We start from the raw sequence: 14,105 nt of genomic DNA on the forward strand, positions 1-14,105 counted from the left end.
CAATTCCTGGCTACATCTCTGTCCCTGATGATTTTTGAGCTGCTGATTTTGCTGGATGAAGGAGAATCTGTCCCTGCCTGAGACCAGTTCTGGTCTTTGAAACGTGTAATACCAGGCGGCCTGCACTCTGCATGATGGGCAAAACCCTGCTCAACCACACAAAACACTTTCTGAAAACACGAGATTATTCTCAGGTTCTGGGCTCTCTCTAATCCCCTCTTTCCCTTCTCTTTGCTGCAGGCTGGATCGTGTTAAAAGGGGACAACATCACTCTTCTACAGAGCGTTTCTAAGTAGAATTTGCCATCCTTAGAACAAAGGTGGCTGCCGTGCTGCGGAGTGACTGAGTGCCAGGGGAACGCGGCCCACTGGTAGATAGGAAGTTATTTGTAACTGGGGTTGCATGCTGAGGTCAAAAGTCTTTCCTTTGTGGGAGCGAGTTGTTTGTAGCTTGAAACAATACGTGATGTATTTCACAAATAGCCATTTTTCACATTAACTGTAAATGTAAACCACAAATCTGCCTGTTTTCAGTCTCTTCCTTCTGTGAATGGAGAAGGAGGAGAAATATAGAAGCGTGGGCTTTTCCTTTTGCTGTGGATCTGATAAGTTTCGATAACGCTATGTGCTTTCTTGACCATTACATCTGCGTTATGTGGCCAGGGTGGACTCGTTCAGGGCACGGAAGCCCCACACAGTCCTTGAGCTAGCAGGGTGCTAAGGAGGGTGTTGGAGATTTTGCATACAATTGCAGCCCTTTGTTGCTGCAGTGACAGGTTCCTCAGATTCTTTCTAAACAGGGTTTAGCTTGTTGAGAATCTTTTTGGGAGTGTTTATTGTGGATCAGTCAGTAAAAGTATCTTAGTGGGCCCGTGAGGGATTTGGGGCTGTGGTGCAGTAACCCAGTGTTTACAAGTGTTACTGCTATGCATGCTTGTCCAATAACGTCTCCAGATCAGAGAGTGAGAGCGGGCAACTGGTTTGGATTAAATCTGTCACTTCTTGCTGCTTTGGACAGAGCCTGTAGATTAAACCCTTGTGCTGTTCAATAAGCTGGGGTATCAGATGTGTCGGTTGGGTTTTTATCATTTGATTTATTTTTTTTATCCGTTTGGAGATCTGTCTTTTCTATTTAAGTTTCCCCAAGAGAGCTGAGTTGCTTGATGCATCGACCAAAGAGAAGTTCCCCGGCTGACTTGGGACAGCCAGTCCCCTCGTTTTTCTGATCACAAAAAAAAAAAAAAAAAAAAGAAAAAGAAAAAAATCGAAGAAGAAAAATTTTGACTGTAACTGTAACTCAGAAACTAAGATTACCTAAATGGAGAGAAATGAATTTTGATGCACAGGCTGTGCTAGAAATCTGTTAATCAGCATTCAGTTTTTCAAAACTTCAATTTGTGTATCATCATCATGAAAATTAATAAATTCAAGGTGGGAGATCCTTTCCTGAAAGGGAAGGACAGAAATACGAGTCTTGCTGTGGGGCCTACCCAGCGCAGTTCTGCCATTCCGAGAAGTAATACGTCAGGAGTGTCACAGCAGACGTTCCCAGGAAGAAACCTTTGAGGGGCAGCGTGACACACTTGATTGGCTAAAGCAGCTTCAGCTGGACAGCCTGCTGCCGGGATGGGTAATTCTAAGTTGTGTTCAAGTTGCTGAGTTCCTTTCAGCATGTAGTAAAGATGTAACGTGCCGATGTCGTTTGGGAACAGGAGGCATTACGTGTCACCAGCAGTGGGCACGTAGGGAACAAAACAGTATCTTACGAGGTCCTCCACATCTGCCTTTCATTTTGTCCTTGGTTTGCCAGCTGGAGCTTTCAGGAGGTGAGGAAGGAGGCTGTCCCAGTGAATAGTTCAGGTGTTGCAGGGTATTTGTGATGCAGTGCTTGTAAAATTTACCTGCCCGCATCTCCTGTTACAGGCAGCCCCCCGTGGGCCCTGTGAGATGGGGAGCTGCTGCCCGGGGTTAGGCCCAAGGTGCCCTGTCAGGCCCAGGGCCGCCCTTCCCCTTCCCCTCGCCCTGCCCTTCCCTCCCGCTCCTCAGCCCTTGCTCAGGCCTTTTGGGCCGTCTGGCCGTCCGTCTGTCCATCCATCCGGCCGTCTGGCCGTCCATCTGGCCCTGTGTCCCTCCATCCCACCGCCCTGCCCCGTCCCTGCCGTCTCCCTAGGGAAGCAAAGAGTCCCTGGGCTGCCTTCAGGGGGGAGGTTCTGCTCAGGAAATTAAAGCTTCCCCCTTAACGGGCGCCTTGCGAGTTATTTTGAGTTCCAACCTTCTGCCTTCCTTTCGTAGCAGTGCCTCTGAGGGGTGCGCTGTAAGGTAGCCGTCATCTGGCGCGCTGCTCCTGCGTTTCCCAAAGGAACTGCCTTCGGGATCTGACTAACTCTGGATGCACGCGGTTGTCACCTTAATTTCTCCGTTAGTTTGCTGAAAACAACCCGCTTGGGTGACCTTTGTGTTTGTTTCTTCAAACTTGGATCGAGGAGGTCTCTGTTTCCTTATGTTGATGTTCACGACGAAAGTGCAGAAGGGATGCTTACTGTTGCCCGGGTCAGTCCTGTTGCCAGGATGGGAATGTTTAGCCTACCGGCCCTCTGGTGCTGTTAGGCTGCACTCGGAGTGTGAGCTCTGGGCCTTATTTGGAAAAGACTGCGTTATTTGAGTGTACAAACCCGAGATATTCTGCGGATAGGTGATTCTCAAACCACGTCAGAACCACCGCTGTGACGTGTGCTGGAGTCGGACGCGCGTTTGACTGATCAGGCGGAGCAGGTGAATTGAATTTGTTGCTGGATGGCGAGGTGTTCTGGGGGAAGAGCTAGTCTAAGGAAAACTTCCTCTTACTGCCCCTTCCCATCTCAAATGGCCACTGCCTGGGGAAATTGCTTCTTTATGACATTAACTACAACGTTACAGTGAGGATGAGGAATCATCATTACTCCCATAGTTATTTGCTGCCAGGCCGCAGCGTTGATTTCAGAGATTTAAAAAAAAAAACAACAGGAAAAAGAAAGGAAGTATGTATTCTTTCACATACTCTCTTTTCCCTGAGAGTAAATGTTGTAGCTTCAGCAGTACCCTTCCTCTGGAAACGATTCCCAGTGCCTGCTCAGACACTGGGGAGTAAAATGACAGAACAATGGAGGAGAGCCACCCGATATAAAGAAAGGAAAAAAGGGGTTATGGATGAAGGGAAAGCAACTACATAAAAAATTGGTGCTATCTAAAAATTGGTTAACGGTTTGGGACCTGCAGGTGCTGCCTACACGTGCGTGTGTTGCAGTCGTGCCTGTTGCCACTGCGCAAAATGGAGAGAGCTTCTTTGTCGAATGCAGCATGTTAAAGAATGCGCCATTGCCTGGAAGAAATGCACGGCCTTCCCTCGTGTGGGACTTCTTCCCCATTGATCTGTGGTTTACCTGAAGGTTTACCATAACCTACATAAGTTTCAAAAGCAAGCAAGCAACCAACCAAAAAACAACACCAGCATTAAAGAGTGGCAAGGCAGATGCTCATCTGGGGACTCTGACTCATCGGTGACATCACCAAGCAAAGCATTGTGAGCGCTTCGGGTCGGGGCTGCTGTGGCGAGCCTCGCAGCCGGGAGGGAGAGCGGGTACGGTTCGCCTCTGGCGGGTCTGTGTCAGCCCTCTGCCCTGGTGGCTTCGTTAGCAGTGAGAGTTTGACTGCTGTGTTCCCAGCTTTCGCTTCTGCACCGACCGTGTGGCAGAGCCCGCAAGCTGCTTCCTCAGCTGGAAGAGGAAGAGGAGTGACCTCAACTGTGCCGAGGTAAAGCAGAACCGTTGAAAAGATTTGTCAAAGATGCGGCTGGTACCAGCGCAGCCGCTGCAGCTGCAGCAGGTCCTGGAGAAGATAGAGAGGGGTTTCTTCGTGAAAAGAATGCTGTGAAAGTGTTTTCACGCCAGAAATTAGGAGAAGCGCCTCTGTTGTTTGGATATCCTCTATTGACCTGGCACACGGGCATTACAGCATACCTGGCACACTCTTTGTATTGTTTGTAAAAGAAAAAAAAAAAAAGTGTTTTAGGGCAGGCCAAAAACCTGCCTTGGCACTTCCACATCGCAGCAGTGCTTGCAGGCCGTGCATCCTGGATGCCAGGCAAGGATCTAAATCCGATGGTGCTGTTGGTAACGTGAAGTTCAGGAAGCACTTCTGGGTTTTTCTGCTCTTCCATGTGAATTTTTGCCCTGTGAAGGTGGTGTACTGAGCTCTTTTCTTACCAACAAATAGGTTTAAAAGCAGTTACAGCAAGGATGAGCTGTGTTAGCAGGAGGCTCTTCTGTGCTTTGACCATGGGAAGATGAATGGTTTACCTATGCACCGTTAAATATAATTTGACACCTAGCACACAACACTTGCAGCCTGTGGGGTGCTTTAACAAGCAGGTAAATCAGCGGAGACTGTTTTGCAGCAAGGCTGATGCTGGGTGATTAAAAAGCAGGGTCACAACAAGGAGAAAAAAAAAAAAAAAAGCTTTGGAGATCTTTTTTAAAATGAGACTGCTTTTTATGGCATTTAGGGCTGTGAGGTATCCTTGGTTTTTGCTTTCTTCCCATTCCTTAGACCAGATCCATTCATATCCTGAACAGCGTTCTGGGTCTGTTCAGGAAAATGGAAGGCAACAAGCAAAATGATGAGCTCCTTGGGCATTCAAAAGAGCTCAGTCTGGGAAAGATTTCAAGTCCAACTTCCATGCTAAGGAGCACCAGTAATTTTTAGAAGTAGATGCAGAGGAATCTGCATGGCACTAAGTGTGTTTCTGAAGGTGCTAAAGGTCAGAAGTGACGATTCCTCTCAATACTAAAGAAGAGAAGGAAACCTTGCACTTAACTACTGTTTTTATTCCCTTTGTCAAGCAGTCAAAACCAACAACTAATACGGGAACCCAACTTTTCCCCTCTTTACTTTAGATTTGGGAAAATTCCCTGCCAAAATAATACTTCCTGGAAAATTCACTAGTGTTTGTGTGAGTAAAAGGTTCCAACCTTTTATTATTAATTTGTAAGAACTATTTCATCCGCTTTTGTCCAGAAGAGTCAGAAATAATTTGCACAGAAATGTGCAGCATTTTAATGAAAGGCTTCAGAATCACTCTAATTTGAACTTTATCTGGTCTGGTTGCAGGTTTTATGACATTTAGTGTCTTAAAAAAAAAATCAAAATATCTGACTTCACATCAGAAAAAAAAAACCTGCTTGTGGCTAAATAAAATCTGTTGCAGCTCTGGTCATTGAAAAATCATTGGCTGTTAAATTGGACCTAAGTCATCTTTTCTAACCTTTCATGATCTTGCAGCAATGGATGATGATGGATATATGGATTAGGGAACAGCACGTGATGGCAAACCTGTGGTATTTGCTACAGCGCAGAAAGAAAACAAATTGCTTCCAAAAAATCAAACTAATTCAAAATTCTTGGTATCATGCAGCCATGCCACTGGCAAAGTGAGCATTGCCCTGCCTCTCAAAGCTTGCTGTATCCTTGATCTGCTGTCTTCCTGCTGTTAATTGATTGCAACTCTACGTGTCTGATCAGGGCTACGAGTTGTTCTCGATATGGATACCATACGACATATACTGTGCACGCTTGTGTGTATAGATATGTTTATCCTGTATGCATGTACATATTTGATCTGGATAGGCTGGAGCGATGGGCTGAGGTCAACTGTATGAAGATCAACAAGGCCAAGTGCCGGGTCCTGCACCTGGGGCGCAACAACCCCAAGCAGAGCTACAGGCTGGGAGATGAGTGGCTGGAAAGCTGCCTGGCCGAGAAGGACCTGGGAGTGTTGGTTGACAGTCGGCTGAATATGAGCCAGCAGTGTGCCCAGGTGGCCAAGAAGGCCAACAGCATCCTGGCCTGTATAAGAAGCAGTGTGGCCAGCAGGTCTAGGGAAGTGATTGTCCCCCTGTACTCGGCTCTGGTGAGGCCGCACCTTGAGTACTGTGTTCAGTTTTGGGCCCCTCGCTACAGGAAGGACATGGACGTGCTCGAGCGAGTCCAGAGAAGGGCGACCAAGCTGGTGAGGGGTCTGGAGAACAAGTCTTACGAGGAGCGGCTGAGGGAGCTGGGCTTGTTCAGCCTGGAGAAGAGGAGGCTCAGGGGCGACCTTATCGCTCTCTACAGTTACCTTAAAGGAGGCTGTAAAGAGGTGGGGGTTGGTCTGTTCTCCTACGTGCCTGGTGACAGGACGAGGGGGAATGGGCGAAAGTTGCGACAGGGGAGTTTTAGGTTGGATGTTAGGAAGTACTTCTTTACCGAAAGGGTTATTAAGCATTGGAACGGGCTGCCCAGGGAGGTGGTGGAGTCACCATCCCTGGAGGTCTTTAAAAGACGTTTAGATGTAGAGCTTAGCGATATGGTTTAGTGGAGTACTTAGTGTTAGGTCGGAGGTTGGACTCGATGATCTTGAGGTCTCTTCCAACCTAGAAATCCGTGATACTGTGTGATACATATGTATGCATATTTGTGTGCTGGCCCCCAGATCACTCATGGTATAAAGCATTGGCCTCGAAGGCATACTCATCAAAATATTTGGTAGATCCTCCATTTTTTTCTAGTTCCCTCAAAATGAGAGAGTTTTTACGCGCTCTCTGTGTCAAAAAGGCAAAACTTCTGATTTCCACTGTCGCTCTCGCTAACTTTCTATCACTCACTCCTCGTGTGTGTGTCTAAACACATATGTGTGTATGCGTATGCACATTTGTGTATTTCTGTGCACTGGTGTGTTTTTTGCTGTACAGGTAATAAAGACGGGGAAAGGTTTTAGTGTTTTCTTAATAGGTGAAGAAATCTTGAAGACCAGAGATTGGAACATACTGAATTTTGAATTAAAAAAAAAAAAAAAAAAGTCAAATTTTCTGGCTGTGGAAGATGGAGCCTCATTTTTGCAGCCACTTTGAATCACGAGTTCATCTCTAAATGCACTGGGTTTTTTTGTTTTTGTTTTGTTTTGTGGTTTTTTTTTTTTTGGTTTTTATTTTTTGAAGAGCTAACTAACCCTGGCTGTCTCCAGTCTGAGAGAGTGTTCAGATGGACTTGCTTCCTCCATTAGTTATAAGCTGTTTAAAAGCACATCCTATGTTTGAATTGTGGATGAGAGGCTCCCTTGGCAAAGTGAGGAGGCAAATTCTTCCTACCCCTTTATCATTAATTCACGGATTCAGTGTTGGTTCGGCCTCCAGGAGAAGTTAACTGGAAGTCTTTGAAGATCGATAACTTTGCTGAGGTTGTCCAGGTAGGTGAACTCGAAGACCCACAGTGACTGGAACGTGCTATTTAATGTGTCATACTGCGTTCTGTAGAAGTTACTCGTAGCCATAGTTGATCATTGCCTTGCATGTATGATCAGGTGGTTTTTGAAGAAGTGACTCCCTTTTCAGGCTTCCGGATGTGCTCCAAGGCATATTATTGAGGACGTGGAAGAGAACACTTGCTGACAAAGCTCCTGGCAGCTTTACAGAACTTTAGTTTAATATTGTGTTAGTTCCCGTAACAGCTGATTTCAAGGCATTGCTCTCCTCAAGAGACTAATTTGATGAACAGAAGAAAGCTGGAAAAATGCTTGTTACTCATTATTTTTCACTTGTTGGTACTTTGTTTAGGGTTACTTTTAAAAAGAAGATTTCACTGATCACAAGCCAGTGGAAGACTTTCAGCCCAAGCAAGGGTGAAGACAGCTCTCTCCAAGAGCAGAGGAAGTCCCTGTGGAGAGAACCCGAGCTTGTTATCAGAACTTGTCGGCATGTCTAAACAAGGAGACGATTGCTACTTCTATTTCTATTCTACCTGTACCAAGGTATGGCTGGGTTTCTTTTGCTTTGCTTTGCTTTGTTTTTTTGTTTTTTTTTTTTTGTTTTTTTTTTCATTTTTTTCAGGAAGGGGTAGAGTAGGAGGAGGAGGCACACTGGTCTTTGGTTAACGTGATAACCAGATAGATTCTGAATTCAATCGTAGCAACCTGAGGCAGTAGCATGGACGTTTTTGAGGCTGTACTATATTTTCCTTGTTGGTTTCCTTTTGGTTACAGGGAGACAACTGTTCCTTCCGCCACTGTGAAGCTGCTCTGGGGAACGAGACAGTCTGCACGCTGTGGCAGGAGGGTCGTTGTTTCAGGAATGTCTGCCGATTCAGACACATGGAAATCGATGTGAGTGCCTAAAGATGTGTTCTCAAAATAAATCAACAAAAGCATTTTTCAGTGCTGTAGGTGTGCTGATTGTGCTTTTGCAGGACAGAGTCCTTTGCTTTGGAATTACACTGGTTTCTGTTAGCAGGGGAGGGGGTGGGAGGAAGGAGAGGGAAATAAAATCAATGCCTTAGGTATGTCTTAGCAAGATTTTCTTTTATTAGACGCCGACAGTATTTTCTCAACAGATGCAGAATAACCGCTAACTAGACTGCTAAAAGCTGCTGGAGCAGGGGGGTAATAAACAGGCTGTACTAGCCTCCTGAGAGCAGGCTTGATAATGATCTATCAGGTCTCTTGTGTCCCGGAGTCCTTCAGATAATGCTGTTCTAGCTGCCTGGGCTAGGAAGCAGTGGGGAAAGTTAAAGGTGCAGAAGAACGAAGTCTCCGAGAAGTAGTTCTGGATAGAGTTAACGTAGGCAATTTAAGATGTTCTTTTTCCCTCTGAATAATCCTAGTATAATCCTGGGTGTATTAGTTTAACCCACCCTAAACTGATGTCTGAGAGTGCCTGTCTTCTCAAACTGAATGATGACAAGGCTAAACGTGCATAGTGGTTACAGCTTCTGCAAACTTTGTGAATATGCCCGGAAATACTATACTTCCGTGATAAACTGACCTTTGGAATGATGTTTCAGCACTGTATTGTGACAGCCCTATCGCTGTCGTGACCTGGAACTGTGCATCTCTTTGCAAACCTTAGGTGCATGTTATCACGAGCTTGTCTTTCTTTCTGTCTTCAGAAAAAGCGCGCTGAGATTCCCTGCTACTGGCAGAAGCAGCCAGTAGGCTGTCAGAAAGCCAACTGTGCTTTTCATCACGCAAAGGGACGTTACATCGATGGCGTCTTCTTACCACCAAGCAAGAGTGAGTTTAGGTCCTTTTTCTTTAAGTATTGAAGAATTAATTTTGCATATTACTTAGTGGGTGCCAATAGTGTAGGAGACATCAGGTAACCGTTCATTTGTGAGTGCAGGAAAAGGTCTGCAGTCCTAGGTGGTCAGCTAAACCGAGTGTACTGCTGCTGTACTGCTGGTATTTGTTTTCTGCTTTCATGCTCAGCTTCTCTCTGCTTTGTGTGATATTTGCCTTGCAGTTTGCTTTCTGTTGTTTCGTCTTCTGCTGGGTGGCAGGGAGATGTGTTGTTGTTTGAAGGCAAGTCATTGTTCACGGTGTAAACAGTGGCGGGATGGGCAAAAGGAGATGCTGCATTCATTGCCTGTGCAGGTTATCTGCCTTAGCTACCATCTTCGTGCATTGTGGTCAAAGTTTTAAACTGCCATATTACTGATGATCCTCCTCTTCCTCTAGCTACACTGCCAAGTCCGCCTGAGTCCGCGGACGATGATTTGAAAGTGGCTCAGATGTCACTGCAGCAAAACAAACTTTCTGTCCAGTCCAATCCCTCTCCATAGCTAAGGCGGGTGATGAAAGTGGAAAACTCGGAAAATGTCCCAAGCCCTACACACCCTCCAGTTGTAATCAATGCTGCAGATGATGATGAAGATGATGATGGTGAGCATGGTTTGGTTCCTGGAAGGAATTTGTGCTGTAAATGATTGTGTAAGTCTTTGGTTCTTGGAAGGAATTTGTGCTGTAAATGAATGTATAAATCACAGATGACCTGAGGTCTGACTAGCGATAGGGCAGGCAGTCCGCTCAGGTCACTGGTGGCTTTGTCTGGCAGTCAGTGGACAGAACCTGAAATGTTGGAGGAAAGCTTAGAACCACTCTTGGCTTTAGCTGGTCTGTTGTGTAAAGCTCTATGTGAAACTAGGAAGGAAATTCCTTTTTTTTTGTCTGAAGAGTAATATGTCGTGTAGTAGTTAAAGCTGCAGAGAGAATCTAGAGTCCTAGATGTTTTGTCCTAGGGTAGTCTACTTACGAGTTCATCAGGTCAGTGTAGCTGTATTAAAAAAAAAAAAAAACAAAAAAACCCAACTTTTTTATAGGAACCATGGACTGAAGTGTCATTGCATGAGCTACATAATCACGAACAATCTGGCCTATGCATAACTGAATAGATTTTTCCCCTTCAGACCAGCTTTCTGCGGAAGGAGAAGAAACTAAAACTCCCGTCCAGCAACCAGCTGAGGAAGGCCAAAATGGATTACGGATGATTTCCACTCGGAAAGCCAGTGCTACTACTGCTAAACAAGGTATTCCAGCACCTGTAGTAGGATAAATCGGCAGGATAACTTGACAATTAACTCAAAAGCAATGTGGCGTAAAAACACAACAGAATGTAGGGGTGCTGAATGGACTCGGTTATTTCCATGATCTCATTTCTCCCTGATACCATCATGTGCCCATTGGGTCAGAAAGTTGAACTGCTTTTCTTTCCTTTTGGAGAACAAAACAGGGTCACAGCATGGAGTTTAAATGGCTGCACGTGCAGCCTGGCAACCACTGTTGAAAGCCATATCTAACGATAGAGGGATCTAATATCACGTAAATGGATTAAAATTAAAACTACAGTTTTTACCCTGAAGGGTGAAAGGAGGGGCAAAATGCCATTGATTCTATGGTTGTTTCACTTGTGAGGAGTGTTGACAGGCTTTATTCTAAATACTTCTGAAAGTTCCTGAGCACTAAGAAGCCTGAGGATCTGTGGTCCTCAGTGAGTGCCTCTAAGCCTTAGTCTCATTAACTGTTTTCTGTTTTCAGAGGACGGTCTGAATTTTGGAATAAAAACACTTGAAGAAATCAAATTGCAGAAAATGAAGGAAAAAACTAAGAGACACGGTGGTGAGTTAATATTCCCTGCTTCCTTACCCGGTTCACCTTCATCCTGTGTGATGATTTTTCTTTCAAAAAAAACCTCTTCCAGTAATACCGGGTAGCTGGCTATGCTTTGGTGAATCCAACTATTTTGCCAAAGAAGTGAAATTTGATTGGCTTCAGAATGGCAGGTGATGGTGGCTGGGAGCTGCTTGAGGGATAGACTTCCATGCTTAGCTGGGGGCATCGAGCAACCTGATTCTCAGCCAGCTGGTATTCTAGATGGGAATTCCAAGGGCAACCAGAGGCAAACTAGTCACCTCTCTTATTTGCATGCTCTGGTCACTGTATGTTTGACAGTAATGAATAATTAAAGTTTTTTGTTCTTCGTGATAGTTTTTTCTGTTTGGTAAACTTCCTTATGTTTTGCTTGCTCTGAGCAGAAGGTCCTTCAAGATCTTCTCTTCCTCCCGTCGATTCTATGATTTTTCCTGCTCCGGAAAAGGAAAATGTCCGGACAGTGGTGAGAACTGTGACACTGTCTACAGAGGAAGGTAATAATTCATGCTTTTGTTTTGATTTCATTACTCCTAAACTGGAAGGTTAAGCAAGAAGGAAGGCAATTCACCCCTGTTAGCCTCCTGGTGCTGCCGCCTTCTGTTCAAAACATGCTTTTATGCTGAAAGTCCCTGGTTGTACTGGAAAGCTTTGGTGCTCAGGTTAAGTGCAGTAGCAGGAGAAAGAAAAAAATGTGTCAGCATGCAAATAGGGGGATAACTGAAAAACAGGAGAGTAACGAGAAGAAAGAGCTCTAGAGGACAGTGCTATGTAAGAAGCAATTTCTGAAGCTTTAAAGAGGCTGACAGTGGCACGTGTGGACAGTAGTGCGATAGGAGTCTGTGTATAAATTATATTGTTTAGAGTTGTGCAAATTCCTTTGAAAGGGAAAGAAGTGAAGAAGTACTTCTACCCATAGACATTCACCTTAGAAAGGAATATTTCTCAGCATTTGTACCTAATAATATTCTGCTTGCTTATGCAGCTCTGTTCTGCACAAAGTATAGCTGTCAAGCAGACTCAGATTCATTCTCGACTACATTCAGCTGGAATTTGAGGCAAACACTGAGACTATGGATACTTTTTCTAAGTTAATTATAGTTGAAATATGAGTTTGTGTGGTTTAGCTGTCAAAACAGTGCCTTGCTGGGTTTTTTTTGGACATGGGCTAACAGTATACTATTTCTATTGGCTACTGGTTTCTATGAAATAGAAAAATTTTACTTTTGTTTTAGGGGAGGAACCTGTGGTTCGACTAGATCTTGCTGAGAAACAAGGAAAACGGAAAGCCTCCGTGGGTAAGAACTTTTTATGAGCTGTTATTTAGGTGCCGCCTTCTCTATATGACTGCATTGAAGAGTATTTTTGACGTATGAGAGGAAAATGCGTTGCAGTGGAGATCTGTGTTGACTGCAGAAATGGCAAAAAAACCATTTAGCAGCTGAAAGGCAATTTTATGAAAATATGCTTGAAAAATAGAAGCTTGTGGTTGACTGTTCTCAAATCTTCCTGCAAAGAAATGTTCTTAAAATATTCCTTGTTTTCTCTGTCTGAAGCTGATGTAAGCGCCCTTCCGGTGAAGCGCAGCCTTGCTGAAAGGCTGGGGAAGAAGGTGGAGGTTCCGGGAAATGCTGACAAAGCACCAAAGAGAGGTACAGCTACTAAACAGGCATCTGGATGTGATTCACGGGTTTTGTAGTTAGGCTTTCTGTTTGTCCTTTTCCTGCGATGTTTCTTTTTGCATGTTGGCTGAGGTCTTAATCACCGGGATTCAAAGTTACCTTTCCTGCCTTGTTTTTGAATGTGAACACAAAGTTGACGTTTATGCAGCCTCCCTAATTTGGTCTTTTTCTGTTTTGCAGTTCAAGTTCCCAAGTCTGTGAAGGAGAGGCTAGGATTACCTTCTCAACGGACTAGTACTGCGAAAGGTAACAACTGGCTATTAAATATACTTTCTCCTTCTTCCTTTCCGTGAACTTAGACCGTTTTCATACAGCCCTAAAAAGGAATTCAAATGAAAACAAAGAACTGATTCCTCTTGCTCGAGTGCTGAAGCTCTTCTGACAGCCACTATCAGAAATCTGGCTCTAGGTGTGTGTTTATTTTCCGCTTGTGCCTTGTCAAGGTTTTAAGCTGCTTCTGTGAACCATCATATACAATTAGAATAGAGCCACTGCCGGGAGCAGGAATTTGAAATGCAGTCTGAAAAAGTAATCAAGTAAACTAGCATTTCTGTGTAGCAACTCTCTCTGGATAGGGCTGGTCTTCAAAATACAACAAGTGGCTCAGAGGAGGAGGAGAATGTTAGGCTATTGTCCTAAGATGCGTTATTGGGAACGCTCAGGCTTAGTTTTCCTTAGTACTGTGACAAATTTTGGAGACTTAAACTATTGTTGGACTCTCTTTAAATGTTGGCGCTTCTCATTTCTTGATGATGACAGGGAAGGCTGCTAAGCCAAAGGGAGAGGTCCATGTGAAAACACTGGAGGAAATCCGTCGTGAGAGAGCTCTTCAGAGACGAGAATGTCAAGCCAAAGCCCAGGCTGAATGGCATGGTAAAACCAAAGATCCCAGCGCAGGGGCAAAAATTGAGGGTGAGCCCAAGAAGCAGAGCGTGCTCACTCTTTCCGGGCCCAGCAAAGTGCAGTCGAAGGAGCCGGCAGGTAAAGCCAAGCCAGAAGGAGAAGTGCGTGTTAAAACCCTGGAAGAAATAAAGCGCGAGAAAGCTCTGCGGATGCAGCAGAGTGGAGAAAATGTGCCAGCTCCCCCAGCACAACCTGGACCTGCCCCAGCCGGGCAGAAATCGTTATGGAACACAAAGCTATCAGGTAATAAGATGCTTTAATACCTGCCCCGGTGAGGTGCTTCCCATATTGAGCAAGTTCCGTTTGCTCAGGATCTGCTTTGCTTTTTCCTTCAATGCAGAGGATAAAAGAGTTTAAGGCTGCAAAGTTCAAAGGCAAAGAAGGGCCAGAACATGCAACCATGTCTGTTTTCGTTAATTACGTGATGGTATTCTGTATTTCCCACTAGAAAATTAACACATTGAGGGGCTTTTTAGTCTAATTTTGGTATTCTGTTTTTTTCTGCCATCTGTTTATGGTATGAAGTCCTCCCTG

General features: G+C 44.8%; 1 pseudogene across 1 annotated transcript; it reads left to right on the forward strand.

Annotated features, from left to right (window-relative positions):
• Positions 1-7,722: 7,722 nt before the first annotated feature.
• Positions 7,723-13,831, forward strand: LOC310890945 (zinc finger CCCH domain-containing protein 11A-like; annotated as a pseudogene). The gene is made up of 11 exons: positions 7,723-7,818; positions 8,050-8,169; positions 8,952-9,075; positions 9,520-9,723; positions 10,248-10,367; positions 10,876-10,956; positions 11,373-11,483; positions 12,222-12,284; positions 12,543-12,638; positions 12,849-12,914; positions 13,428-13,831. The product of its transcript is annotated as a zinc finger CCCH domain-containing protein 11A-like (transcript).
• Positions 13,832-14,105: the final 274 nt, after the last annotated feature.

This window comes from Anser anser (genome assembly GCF_964211835.1).
Source record: "Anser anser genome assembly, contig: HAP1_SCAFFOLD_242, whole genome shotgun sequence".
Lineage (NCBI taxonomy): Eukaryota > Metazoa > Chordata > Aves > Anseriformes > Anatidae > Anser > Anser anser.